We start from the raw sequence: 13644 nt of genomic DNA, 5'->3' as shown, positions 1-13644 counted from the left end.
CTTTGAGAGCAAGCAGCTCGGGTGTCTGTCCTCCTGGCTCCAGGCAAGTGCTCAGAGGGTCTGGCTCCAGCTCACTCCTGCTGGTCTCCTTGAGGTGCCCTTGTTCTCTGGACTTGGCTAGAGGTGTGGAGAGCAGAGGGGACTTCGGGTGTCTCCCAGAAACTGCATTTGGCCCTCCCGCCTAGGGGCAGATGAGCATCTGTCCCTCCCTGAGTCATGACCCTGGGTGAGGTCCTTGTGAGCCTGGGAACAGCAGAGAGCGGGTGGTCAGAAGCTCCGAGGTCTCTCCAGCTGGTGGTGCTGGTTCTTGGCCAGGAGTGGTAGGGGACAAGTGCCCTGGGGAAGCTGTTTGGGGGGTGTTCCTGTAGGTGGTGGGGGAGGGGAGAGGTGTGAGGCTCAGAGGGGAGTGGGGGGCACCCAAACTCTACCTGTACCCCAGGTAGAGGCAGCAGTGGGGACCCAGCTGACCCCTCTCAGGACTCTAGCTGCACCTGGTTGGTGTTCAGGCCTCCCTCTGAGAGGGTCTGCGCGTTGAAGGTGGAGACAGCCAGCCTGGACCACCCTGTGCCCAGTGGGGAAAGGGCATTGTCCAAGTGGTGGTCACAGGTTCCTGCTGCTCCAGAACCATGTGGAGCTCAGGGCAGAGAGCCAGCTTTGGAGGCCACACTGTTGTCCATTTGTAGATAAAGGAACTGAGGCTGTGAGCCAAGTTCCAGCCCTGTGCCTCAAGGAGCCGTGGGAGTCCCAGGTCTGTTCCCTCTACTGGGAGGGGATCAAGCCATGAACCTACAACTTGCGCCAGGCACTGGCCTCTCTGCGAAGCCCCTGCTTGATTAAAACTCAATTCCGAGCTCTACCCGGCCCATCCGAACCTGAACTGTTCAGGAGTAAGGCAGCAGGAGCTTCGCACCTCAGCAGGACAGCCAGGACCCTCACCTGCCTGGCAACAGGACAGTTACCCAAACTGTCCCATCTGCAGAGCCGCGTTCGGATTTTGCCATTATGTCTCAATGTCTTTCCCGGCATTTTTTTCAAGGTCGGGGCCAGGCGTTGCATTGAGTCGCGAGGTCACCAGTCTCCTTCGCTCTAGGGCAGTTCCCCAGGCTGAGGGTGACATTTTAGAAATGTCCAGGCTGCTGGTAGATCGGGCAGATGGTCTCCCCACGATTAGCTGCGTCGTGGGCAGGAATTCCTCACCGTGACTGCTCGACGCCTGGCGCAGAGCTTTTGTACTTTGCCCTTCATCTCGCGGCGACCACCGGTTCCGTCAGTCTTCCCAGCCATATTCTTCTTTGTTGGCTTTATTGACATTCGATATTTGGCTTTTTGAATAGTATTCAATAGTTCTGTTGCTTCCTTCTACTTGTTTTGTGGGTTTAATTTGATTTTTTTTTTTTTTTTTTTCATGACTTTTGTCTTGGATTTTGGTGGTGCTGGGTTGGCACCAGGGCCTTGGGTACAGATGCTGGGTAAGTGCTGGCCCTACCACAGGCTGTCCCCAGCCCTCATTTGCTTTTCCTTTCCACCTTCCGAGGCTGGCTGCCATGGATGGCTTTAGGTCTTTTTTTCCCCTAATAAGTGGATTAAAAGTCACGCATTTCTAAGTGTGGCTTTTGCTTCATTTCACACATTTCGAATGTCTTATTATGACTTGGTTTTCTGAGTCCCATTATACTTTCTCCTTTATTGGTATTTAGAAGACTTAAAAAAAATTAATGTGGTATTTCCCTAGGAATTTTTTGTTACTACTGATTTTTAAAAAATTATGATAAAATTTAGCAGTTTTACTATTTCAAAGCATGCAATTTAGAGGAGCTTAAGTCATTTACAATGTCTAATTTCTCAAAAGGAAACTACACTGATTGTTATTGATTTCTACCTCAGTTGCATTATGGGCTCAGGACATTTTCTGCATTATCTAAACTCTTCAAAATTCATTGAAATTTGCTTCAGGACCCCAAGTTACTTTTTCTGAAAAGTGAATGTTTCAGAGATTTTTTTTCTAAGTCGACATATGTAGCTTAGTCCATTTAGTTTGAATGCTACATGGTGTCCCCTTGTGTAAACATACTATTATTGAGGTAATTTCCAGTTTTCCATTGTTCTAAACCCTGGTGCAGTGAACATTCTAGAATGTGTCTCCTTGTTCATGTATGAGAACTTCTGGGCATTGAAGTCGAAGTGGGCTTGCTGAGCCGTAGGCATCTCGCTTCTTTAACTTTACCAGATATTGCCAAAGTGCCCTCCGGGGCAGTGGGACCAAGGGATCCCTCTGACCGTGTTCAGGACTGTCCCCTACAGGTTTTCTTCAGTTTGGTGTGACTGCACGCCTTCTCACTCTTTACTGATCATTCTGCTGTGAGTTGCCATTGGTGTCTCATGTCTCCTCCGTGGGTTGTCTCTCCTTTCCTTACTGATAGGTAATTGTCCCTGGCCTGTATTCTGGACTCTAATAATTTATCAGCTGTAGAGTTGGAAAAAAAAAAAAAAACTAGTGTGTGACTTTCCCTTTTAAACATTTTTTTTTAAAATATTTAATGTTCACTTTTGAAAAAATTGTTTTGCAAGTTCTATCTATACTATGCAAATGTTCCATATACAGGTTTCAGGTTAAAAAGGTCAGTCACCTTGGGGGTGGTCTGGAGGCATCCTTCCAGATCTTTCCTGTGGGTGGGTCTAAAAGTGTCTCATTTATGTGTCCCCGCTGCAACAGGACCAGTACTGTATTACTAGGCTTCCTTTTTTCTACTTTACATTTTTCTACATCAGCATATTCTTTTTTATTTTTTTTTAAATTTTGTTTATTTTTTTTTTGGGTGCTGGGGATCGAACCCAGGGCCTTGTGCTTACAAGGCAAGCACTCTACCAACTGAGCTATCTCCCCAGCCCAGCATATTCTTTTTTAAAAAAATAGTTTCAGGTGGAGATGGACACAATACCTTTATTTTAGTTACTTATTTTTATGTGGCGCTGAGGATCAAACCCAGTGCCTCACACATGCCAGGCAAATACTCCACCACTGAGCCACGACCCCAGCCCCTCTGGTCGGTGTATTCTGATCACACATTCTTTTCAGCTGTCTTTCAACACTCAGTGGTGTGGGTACCTTCAGTTCTGCCAACGTGCTCTTCAGCTGCTGGAGGCTCTGGTCCCACATCTTCTCCAACACTGGACGTTCTCAGGTGCTGTGCTCTGGATCTTGAGTGTCCCCCAAGGGCTTGTGTGTTGCAGGCTTGGCCTCCTGGGGGTGCTGTTGGGAGGTGGTGGGATCTTTGGGGGCTGGAGGAGTAGGAGGTCTCAGATCACTGGAGGTGTGCCCTCAAAGGGGAACTGTGGAACCCAGCCGAGGTGAGGGCCTGGCCACAGACTCGGAAGCAACGGGATCAACAAGCCAAGAACTGAAATCTCCAAAATTTTGTGAAACAAAATAAGCCTTTTTTTTTTTTTTCTTGGCACTGGGGATTGAACCCAAGGTCACTTTACCACTGAGCTACATCCCCACCCCTTTTTGGTTTTCATCTTGAGACGGGGTTTTGCTAAGCTGCTGAGGCTGGCCTCAAACTTGCGATCTTCCCGCCTCAGCCTCTGAGTCTGACATTACAGAAATCTTTTCTTTTTATAGAAAAGGTATTCTATGACAGTGACAGAAAGTTGACTAACATATCAGGCATCTAATTCTTGCCCAGTCTCATGGGTAAAAATATGACTTGAAGCTGGGTGCAATGGCACACACCCGAAACACCAGCAATTTGGGAGGCCACGGCAGGAGGATCATGTGTTCAAGGCCAGCCTGGGCAACTTAGCAAGACCCTATCTCAAAATTTAAAAATGCAAAGGGCTGGGAGGTGGCTCAGTGGTAGAGACCCTGGGTTCAATCGCGGGGGAGGGAGGGGATAAATCCTTGATTTGTAGTTCCCACGGAGTTTGAACATATTTTCAAATGTTTTTTTTTTTTCCTATAGTTTATTGTTTCTCATATCCTTGACCTATTTTTCTGCCTGAGTTTCTTTTCTTTCTCTCCATGGTTAGCATAAGATCTTTATAACCTAGATATTAATAATTTGTTTTGGTTTTAGACATTATAGGCATCTTTTCCTGATCTCGATTTGTTCACTCCAGAGTAGACCCTGACTCAGTTATTTTCTCCCTCCGCCCAGTCCCTGGCAGTGGTGGGTCTGTGTACAGACCTGTTCTGAACCCTCAGATCAGTGCAGTCATACACACGTGACGTTTGGTGTGTGGCTTCTTTCATTTAGCATAATGTTTTGTAGATTCATTCATGTCGTATCAGTATTTCCATCTCCTGTGGCAGAATAACAATCTTTTTGTTTCTTCTTTCTTTGCCGTTATGAATTGCACTGCTAAAAGCATTCAGACTTTTATTTTCACTTCTACGTACCTAGGAGAGCTGGGTCATGTGGTGTAACTATGTTTATCTTTTTTTTTTTTTTTTGTATGTGTTTATCTTTTTGAGGATAAATTTTCGTTTTAAATTTTCCTCATACACATTTTCATTCTTTGGTTTTCAGCCTTCCTCCTTTGCACTATGTCTGTTTGGGGAAACACATCATTAGATCCCCTTTTTTCCCCTCAAATCTGAGAGTTTCACTTTTACTGGAGAGTTTAACCCATTAACATTTATTGTAATTATTTTATGTTTGCAGTGCTGGGGATTGAACCCAGAGACCCTTTCTCCCACCGAGCTACATCCCCAGCCCTTTTTATTTTGAGACAGGGTCTCACCATTGCTGCTGAGGCTGGCCTTGAACTTGGGATCCTCCTACCTTAGCCTCTGGAGTTGCTGGGATTACAGACATGCACCACCAAGCCCAGCTGTTCTACTGGGGCTTATCTTTGTCATCGTATTTCATTTTTTCCACTTCCCTTTTTTTTTTCTGGTTGTTGTTTCTTAAGCCAGTACTTGTGTTTGATTTTTCCTATCAATTTATTTAAATCATATCTATGTCTTTTCCCAGGCAGAAAAGAAATGTACCAGCTCTCATTTTCTTTTCGTCTCTCCTTCCCTTCCTACTCTTCCATCTCCCTGCCTCCAGCATGATTGGATCCAGAATTCTGTTCAGGGTTACAATGGATATTTCTTCTCCCTCTCAATCCCAATAAACTAAGATACCTTCTTATCTTTACTTCTCATGAATGTCTACATTCTCCCAGATTTATTTACATTCTTACTCAGGTACTTCATCCAAGATTGTTTCATGGAGGTCTTTTATACAGCAGTATTCTAAAGACTCAGAATATCTTTATTAAAAAGTCCATATTGATGTATTTACATTTTTTGATATTTATAAACATTAATAAATAGATATTTATGAGGTAGCTATATGACTTTATTAAATATACATATTTGTATTCGTGTATATATTCAATCATATAAAATTATATTAGTGGTTTTTCTTTTACTTAATGTGGTAAAACACCCGAGACTCAGGGCTGGGGAGATAGCTCACCTGGTAGAGTGCTTGCCTTGCAAACACAAGGCCCTGAGTTCGATCCCCAGTACCGCAAAAAAAAAAAAAAAAAATCCCAGACTCAAAAAGAGACACACGTGTAAGCCAGGCAGGGTGGTGCATGCCCGTGAACTCCACCACTCAGGAGGCTGAGGGGGGAAGATTGTAAATTCATTGCCAACCTAATGAGACTGGGTCTCAAAACAAAATATAGAAAAAGACGGAGGATGTAGCTCCGTGGTAGAGCACCCCTGGTTTAATCCCTAGTACTGCCAAAAAGAGACACATGTATATTAACAGATTTCTATATACATATGTACGTGTTTGTATGGTTTTATGTTTATGTTCTGTCAACAGTTAGGTCTGTGTATGGTGTTCATGCAAATATTTATCAAGCAGGGCTACTTTTGCTCAGGAGGCCACACAGGACTCGGCCTAGTACCGATGACCTCGGAGACATCTGGTTCGGAATATCTGATTGTCTCTGGTTACATTATGGGACATTTTCAGTCATAGTTTTATCTTCGAGGGGTTTGGTGCCTGGAGTTGGAGTTTTCATTGTCTGGTCTGTTTACACTCGATGAGCTTTTGTCTTTTTTGAGGGGGCACGAGGGATTGAACCCAGGGGTGCTTAACCCCTGAGCCACATCCCAGCCCCTCCTTTTTATTTTATATTTTTGGATAGGGCCTCACTCAGTTGCTGAGGTTGGCCTTGAACTTGCGATCCTCCTGCCTTGGCCTCCTGAGTCGCTGGGATGACAGCCTGTGCCACCACGCCTGGCACCTTTGTCTTTGTCTTTAATTTTGTGATATTCTTGGATTTTTCTTCTTTCAATATTCTCTTTTTATCCATTTTTCCTTTGTAGACACTATTGTAAGGATGTTGACATTCAAATTCTGGCTTCTGTGGATTTACTATTTTTCAGCTCCATTTCTTGCCCTTTGGTGTCCGGTGCCTTTGGGAGACGTTTTCGGCCGGGGTCTCCCGGGTGCCTACTTTTCTTTCCTGGCCCTGTTACACTATGGGTTCCGTCTGCTGGGTCCTCTGTTTCCAATTCACTCAGTTCTCTGCTGTAACAGGCTGCTGCGAGCTCCTGATCTCTCTGACCCTGGTTCCTTTCAGGGTGGTCCGCTGTCGTCTCTGGTCACACTCAAGTGCATCATCTTCGCTGGTGGTGCCAGCAGTTGAACAGCAGATGTCCCTGTCGGGAGAGGTGTGTGTGTGGGGGGGCTCAGGAGCCCCGAAACCAGGCTTGAGGGCCTCAGCCACATCGGGAGGTGTCCCAGGCGGGAGGCCCCCAGCGCCTGTCCCCCACTGAGCCGCCCTCTGTGCACCTCTATCAGATGAGCGACACCCACCAACGCACACGCAACCCCCCACGTGTTGCGCAGCGTGGGGAAGGGAGTGGGGCCGACCAGTCTTTTACTTTTTTAATTGTGGTGAAATTTGTATAACTTCAAAGGTACTGTTTTAGGGGCTGAGGTTGTGGCTCAGTGGCAGAGCGCTCGCCTAGCATGTGTGAGGCACTGGGTTCAAGTCTTAGCACCACATATAAATAAATAAAAAATAAAGGTCCATCAACAACTGAAAAAAAAAAGTGCTGTGTTAAACATTTCTAAGTGTAGAGTTCCATACACACTGTGGTGCTACCAGCACTGCCATCTTCTTCCAGAACTTTCTTGTCTTCCCAGACTGAAACTATATCCACTGAACTAACTCCTCATCCTCCTCTTCCTCCCAGGCCACCACCATTCTGCTCTCAGTCCCTGTGAAGCCCATGACTCTAGATACTGCAGTAATAGTCATATTATGTTTTTCTTCTTGTGACGGCTTATTTCACTTAACACAATTTTGAGGGGGGCTGTCCTGGGGATCAAACCCAGAGCCTCACACATGCAAGGCAAGCGCTTTATCATCAACTACTTAAATGTCTTAAAATTTCATCCATGTGGTAGCAGGTGTCGTAAGTTCCTTTTTAAGGCTGAATAATATTCCATTGTATAGATATACCACATTCTGTTTATCCAGTTGCCACCACCAGCACACAAGTGTTCCAGTGTCTCCACATCCATGCTAATGCTTGCTATTTTTTTTTTTCTATTAAAACAATTTTTTTTTTTTTTTTTAAATTTTGAGACAGGGTCTTGTTAAGTTGTCCAAGCTGGGCTTGAACTTGGGAACTTCCTGAGTTGCTGAGATTATAGGTGTGCCCCACTGTGTCTGGCTAAGACATGATTTTCTTTATTTGTTTTGTTTTGAGAATAGCCATCCTAGTGGATTTCAAGTGGTATTTCATGAAGCTTTTTTCTTTTTGCACTGGGGATTGAAACCGGGGGGCTGGCTGTACTACTGAGCAACATCCTGGCCCTTTTTATTTTTTATTTTAATACAGGGTCTTGTTCAGTTGTCTAGGCTGACCTTGAACTCCCAATCTTTCTGCTTCAGCCTCCTGTATTACAGGTGCGTGCCACCAAGTCCAGCTTTTTTCTTTTTTTTTAAACCTTGTTGACGTCCGAGGGTGGAACCCGGGGCCTCCCACGTGCGCTCTTATCTACTCTTCCATGGGTGTTTCCTAGCAGGCCGCGCGGTGCCAGCCCAGCTGTGCCAGCCCAGCTTGCTGTTTCCTTGTGCCTTTAGTGGTGAAGGGGCAACACATCAGCCACCTACAGCAGTGTGACAGAGAGATAAGAAATTACTCGCCTCAAGAGTCTTGGCTTTTCCAGTGTCTTAGACAATCTGCTGAAAAACAAGAAAGCTCTTCAACATAACCAGAGAAGCATACAGAAATAAGAACCATTCAAAAAGACTATTTTTATTTTTGGGGGAGGTACTGAGGATTAAACTCGGGGACACTCGGCCACTGAGCCACATCCTCAGCCCTATTTGTATTTTATTTAGAGACAGGGACTCACTGAGTTGCTTGCTTAGCGCCTCACTGTTGCTGAGGCTGGCTTTGAACTCACGATCCTCCTACCTCGGCCTCCAGAGTCGAGAAACAATTTTTTAAAAAATTGAATGACTTCTGGTTTCCCACAAGATGCCAACAGTATGTGTTGCTGTCTCCCTTCCACAATCAAACCCTGAGTGCAATAGAAATTAAAGGAAAGTATATTGATTTAAAGAATGAAGGTGAACCTGGGCTTAGTGGTGCAGTCCTATAATCCCAGCTACTTGGAGGCTGAGGCAGGAGGATTGCAAGTTCAAGGCCAGCCTGGGCAACTTAGACCATGTCAGAAGAAGGTGGGACAGGGATGTAGCTCAGGAGGCTTCAGGCCTCCTGGATGTCACCCTTGGGTTCAAGCCCCAGGATCACAAACAGAAACAACAGAAACCTCCAAGGTGGCTATCGTAAGAAAATTCTAGAGGGAGACGGTGCTGGTGACCAACTGTGGAGGGATAGAACCCTGTGGCCCAGAGCAGAGGAGGGTGGGGGCACCAGCAAGGGCGCCAGGGTCCTGTGCTCGCCTCCACTCAGCCATTCACTCGAAAGACCGACTGTCCTGCTAGCAGGCAGCACCATGCAGGACCAGCAGGAAGAAGATGCACAGGGGCGCAATCCAGACCTTCAAGGGTTCCACAAAAACGTGTTTTCTTTCCAGCTGTGACCCACAGAGTTGTGAGACGTTTCTGCCCAGAGAAACCCATTCATGTTTGGAAACCACAGTTTAAGAAGACGGTTCTGCGGGGTGTGGTGGCACTCGCCTGTAGTCACAGTGGCTCAGGAGGCGGAGGCAGGAGGATGGAGAATTCAAAGCCGGCGTCGGCACCTTAGTGAGACCCTGACCAACTTGTCTCTAAATAAAATATAAAAAGGGCTGAGGCTGTGACTCAGTGGTTCAGCACCCCTGGGTTTAATCCTTGGTATAAAAAAAAGATGCTTCTACAGGCACGTTTCTTCTGTGCGGCCAGCCATGATAAATTAACCGTCGGACTTTAAACAGCAGAAGCACATGATTCTCAATCTTTACATTAACGTCTGACATCTGACACCCCGCGCCCTGCAGACGCCCGAGGCCCACAGACTCACATATTTGATCGGTGACGGTGAGGTTCCCAGGGTTCGGTTCCTAGAGCTTGTCAAGGGGCTGAACTGTGGCTTTAGCCTCCTGGACGTCACCCAGGGAGAGTAAGCCAGGCTTGCTTGCAACGAAACACTGAGGGGACACTTGGGCTTTGCTTTTATTTCTCTCTTAAAACTTTTAATAAAACCACCTGTGCCAGAAGCCGTTTTTAATTTAAAAAGAAAGTGAGTGTAACCAGCAAGACACACGCATCTTGAGTGTGCGCCTCAGCGATTTCCCTCGCAAGACTCTGTAAGAGTCGTCCAGATCGGAACAGAAAACGTCCCCGCACTCACCAGGCTCTCTGTGCCTCCTGTCGGCCAGTAGCCCCCAAAGTGACCACTGCTCTATTTTTTGCCCCTCGGTGCGGGGATTGAACCTGGGACCTTGCACATGCTAGGCAAGGGCGGTCCCACTGAGCCGCACCTCTATTCTGATTTCTATGGCCATAGATTAGTTTCATCTGTATTTGAACCTCATATAATACAAGGGTATGAACTTGTATGAGACTCATTTTGAGTCTCAAGTTTTTTGCTTGATAGCCTTGGTGAGATTTATTCATGTTATCAAATTATGGTCCCCAGTTGATTTTTTTCATAGCTGTATAGTCATTGTATGAATATGCTGTTTAACTTGTCTCCTGTTGGTGGGTTTTGGGGTTCCTTCAGCTTTTGTCAATACAGGTGAAGCTGAGAACATTCTCGTCCACGTCTTCTGGTGGACACAGGCTCTCCATCTTGTTGAACACATGCCCAGGGATGGACCTGCTGAGGGTACGCAGTGCCCAGTATTCCCATAGTGGTTTGACCCACTTACCCGACGAGAATTCCACTTGCCCCACTTCTGACGCTTGTTTCTAGGTTCCTTTTTTTTAAACCCAGGGGTGCTCTCCCACTGAGCTACACCCCCAGCTCTTTTTATTTTTTATTTTGAGACAGGGGCTTGCTAAGTTGCTGAGGCTGAACTTGAACACGTGATCCTCCTGCCTCAGCCTCCTGAGCCACTGGGATTACAGGTGAGGCTAAGGTTCTTTTTCTGGAGGGCAGATTTTTAACTGCTTTCTCAATTTGTTCTAGACTTTTTTTTTTTTTTTTTTTTTTTTTTTGGTGGGAGGCAGGTACCAGGGATTGAACTTAGGGGCACTCAACAACTAAGCCACATCCCCAGCTCTTTTTTGTATTTTATTTAGAAACAGGGCCTCACTAAACTGCTGAGGCTGGCTTTGAACTCATGATCCTCCTGCCTCAGCCTCCTGAGCCACTGGGATTACAGGCATGTGTCACTGTGCCTCACTGTTATTTATTTATTTATTTTTAATACCTTCTGTAGGATCAATTTTGAAAAAAATTTTTTTAAGAAAAGAGGTCATTTATGTAGATATTAAACTTCACCAGCACATGTAGATACAGGTTTTATGCTGTAACACTTAATTTTATATTCATTTTTTCTTAAAGTAAAACATACAAAGGTTAAATAGAACCAGGGATGTAGTTCAGTGGTAGAGAGCTTGCCTAGCATATGTAAGGCCCTGGGCTCAGTCCTCAATATTGTCAAAATATGTAATATATGCATATATGCATGTGTGTGTGTGTGTTTTGTATTACACACACTATAACATCATACACACATATAAAGAACACATATACACATATAAAAAACAAGAAAATCTATAAGGTTTGAAGCAGAAGCATCAGTTCTCTCACCCTTCTTACTTCCCCAGACTTGAAGTTTTTATTTATTTATTCATTTATTATTTTTAAAATATTTTTTAGTTGTAGATGGACACAATACCTTCATTTCATTTATTCATATATGGTACTGAGACTCACACCCAATGCTTCACACATGCCGTGCAAGTGCTTTACCTATGAGCTACAACCCCAGGCCTGAAGTTTTTATTTTTATGCTTTTTAAAAAATACATAAATTTGGATTTTTACGCTTACGCGGCTCATCTTGTGATTTACCCACTTTGTGTTTTGCATGCCGATGTTCTGGTTATGGTTAGTTCTCAGCAACCCCCCTCCACAGCCCCTTCCTCCGCCTTCCTAGGCTAGTGTCACGTTAACTTTATTAAGTTGTCATAGCTGAGCCAGATAGTAGATAATTTTTCTTACTTTTTTTTCCGATGCTGTTTTTTTCCAGGAGTTAATTTGTTTGCTGAGTTCTATGTATTTGTCATGAATTTTTCTAATTCCTCCAGCAGAGTGGATGAATCCTTTTGATTATCTACCTATGGTACTGGGGCTGGACCCCAGGGGTGCTTTGCCATTGAGCCACATTCCCAGCCCTTTAGACAGGGTTTCCCCAAAATGTTGAGGCTGATCTTGAACTTGGGATCCTCCTGCCTCGGCCTCCTGGGGTCTGGGGTTGCAGGTGTGTGCCGCTGAGCACAGCGCCGATGATGTTTTCTCCACGTACACAGACGTCCCACATCCCATGACTTCCATGTTTTTCTTGGTGCCACCCCACAGGAGACCTCCTAGGTTGCTCCAGGATCTTTAAGACGTGATGCCAGGATTCAGTGTATGAGGAGCTATTCGAGAAATGTCTGTGTGAGGGGAAGGAGGTGAGCCAGGCCAGCAAGGGAGAGCGGTCAGTCTGGGATGGGACGACGCCAAGAAGGTGCACGAGGGGAGGCTGGCTGGACCGTCCTAGACTGCTGCACTGTCAGGGGGTCCCTAGGCCGAGCAGGCTGGCGGAGTCCCGAGTTTCCCTGGAAGTGACTTGCCTTGGCTGGGTGGCCGTCAGTGCAGACGGGAGGACGGAGGTCCACTCAGCAGTGGGGACTCCCGCCAGTCCCGCTCCCTGCAGCGGAGGGCGGAGAGGCACATTGTCAGATGTTTTCTCCACTTGGGGCGCAGCGGTTCTGTGGTTCCAGGGCCTTTCTTCTTTGGGAAGCCGGGGAGGTGGCAGCTAGTGAGGTCTACAGCTTCCTCTTCTGCCATTGACCTTGGGATTGCCCATCGTACTCACGCGGTCTCCGTCCTCAATTCCTCTTGTCCCCCCCTCTGTCTGTGGTTGCTGCACATGCCCCCACAGTTACAAAGGAGGTGACCAGGCAGACTTTCTGGGATCCTGTACAAACAGTCCTGTCTTCTCCTGATCAATTACTTCCACCAATTTGTGATTCCTCTTTTCTCCTGCTGGTCCTTGGGCAGCTGGCATGGTAGCTCAGTAGGGTTCTTGGTTGTCCCCTTTGTTGATCAGGATGTCCATCCCTGTGGAACTCAGATTTGTGGCGTAAGAAATGCAGATAGGGGCTTGGTTGGTAGCTCAGTGGTGGACACTTGCCTAGCACGTGTAAGGCACTGGGTTTGAGTCTCAGCACCACATAAAAATAAATAAAATAAAGGTATTGTGCCCATCTACAACTAAAAAAAAAAAATTATATATATATATATATATATATATATATATATATATATAAAGAAAAGAACACAAGATAGCAAATGGGGCTGCTCTGGTTTCTTCTCTTCGTTTTATTAAAGCTTATCCATCGTTCCCATGGTGCCAGAGAACAAGACAGACCGACAGACCGACAGACCTCCCTGACTTGACACACAGGGCCAGATGGACAGCAGCTCCTTCCAGGGCATCTCCTCCGCTGGCGTTTTGCCTCTTCCTTTAGAGGCCATTCCGACAAACTGCTAATTACCCTGCCTGCCATTTCACGTTGCATGCACATCTCGCACCAGCACGCCGGATACACGAATATGTACGACCTCATCAGTTAAACCACAGAGAGAGTCAGTGCAGTGGTGCACGCCTGTGATCCTGGATACTCCGGAGGCTGAGGCAGGAGGATCACTATGTTGCCTCGTCATGGCAACCTAGTGAGAGCCCCTAACAAACAATTCTTGGACTAAGTATAGATGTAAATCATATATGCATATGAGCACACGTTCGTATGTTTCCTTCGACAAGGGGTCCTAGGAGCAATAGCACCCCAACAGCAATAAACACTAGCACCAAATAAAAATGCATGTGTATATCTGTATATTCATATATATGCTCTCTCTATATATATACATATATATGCATGAATTCATGTTCATCCCTGTGCAGAGGCCATGGTGACTATTTTGGCGGTGTTCCAGTTTTAGTGGGTGAAC

This window comes from Sciurus vulgaris, assembly GCF_902686455.1.
Source record: "Sciurus vulgaris genome assembly, chromosome: 8".
Taxonomy (NCBI): Eukaryota; Metazoa; Chordata; class Mammalia; order Rodentia; family Sciuridae; genus Sciurus; species Sciurus vulgaris.
This window is presented reverse-complemented; position numbering follows the sequence as displayed.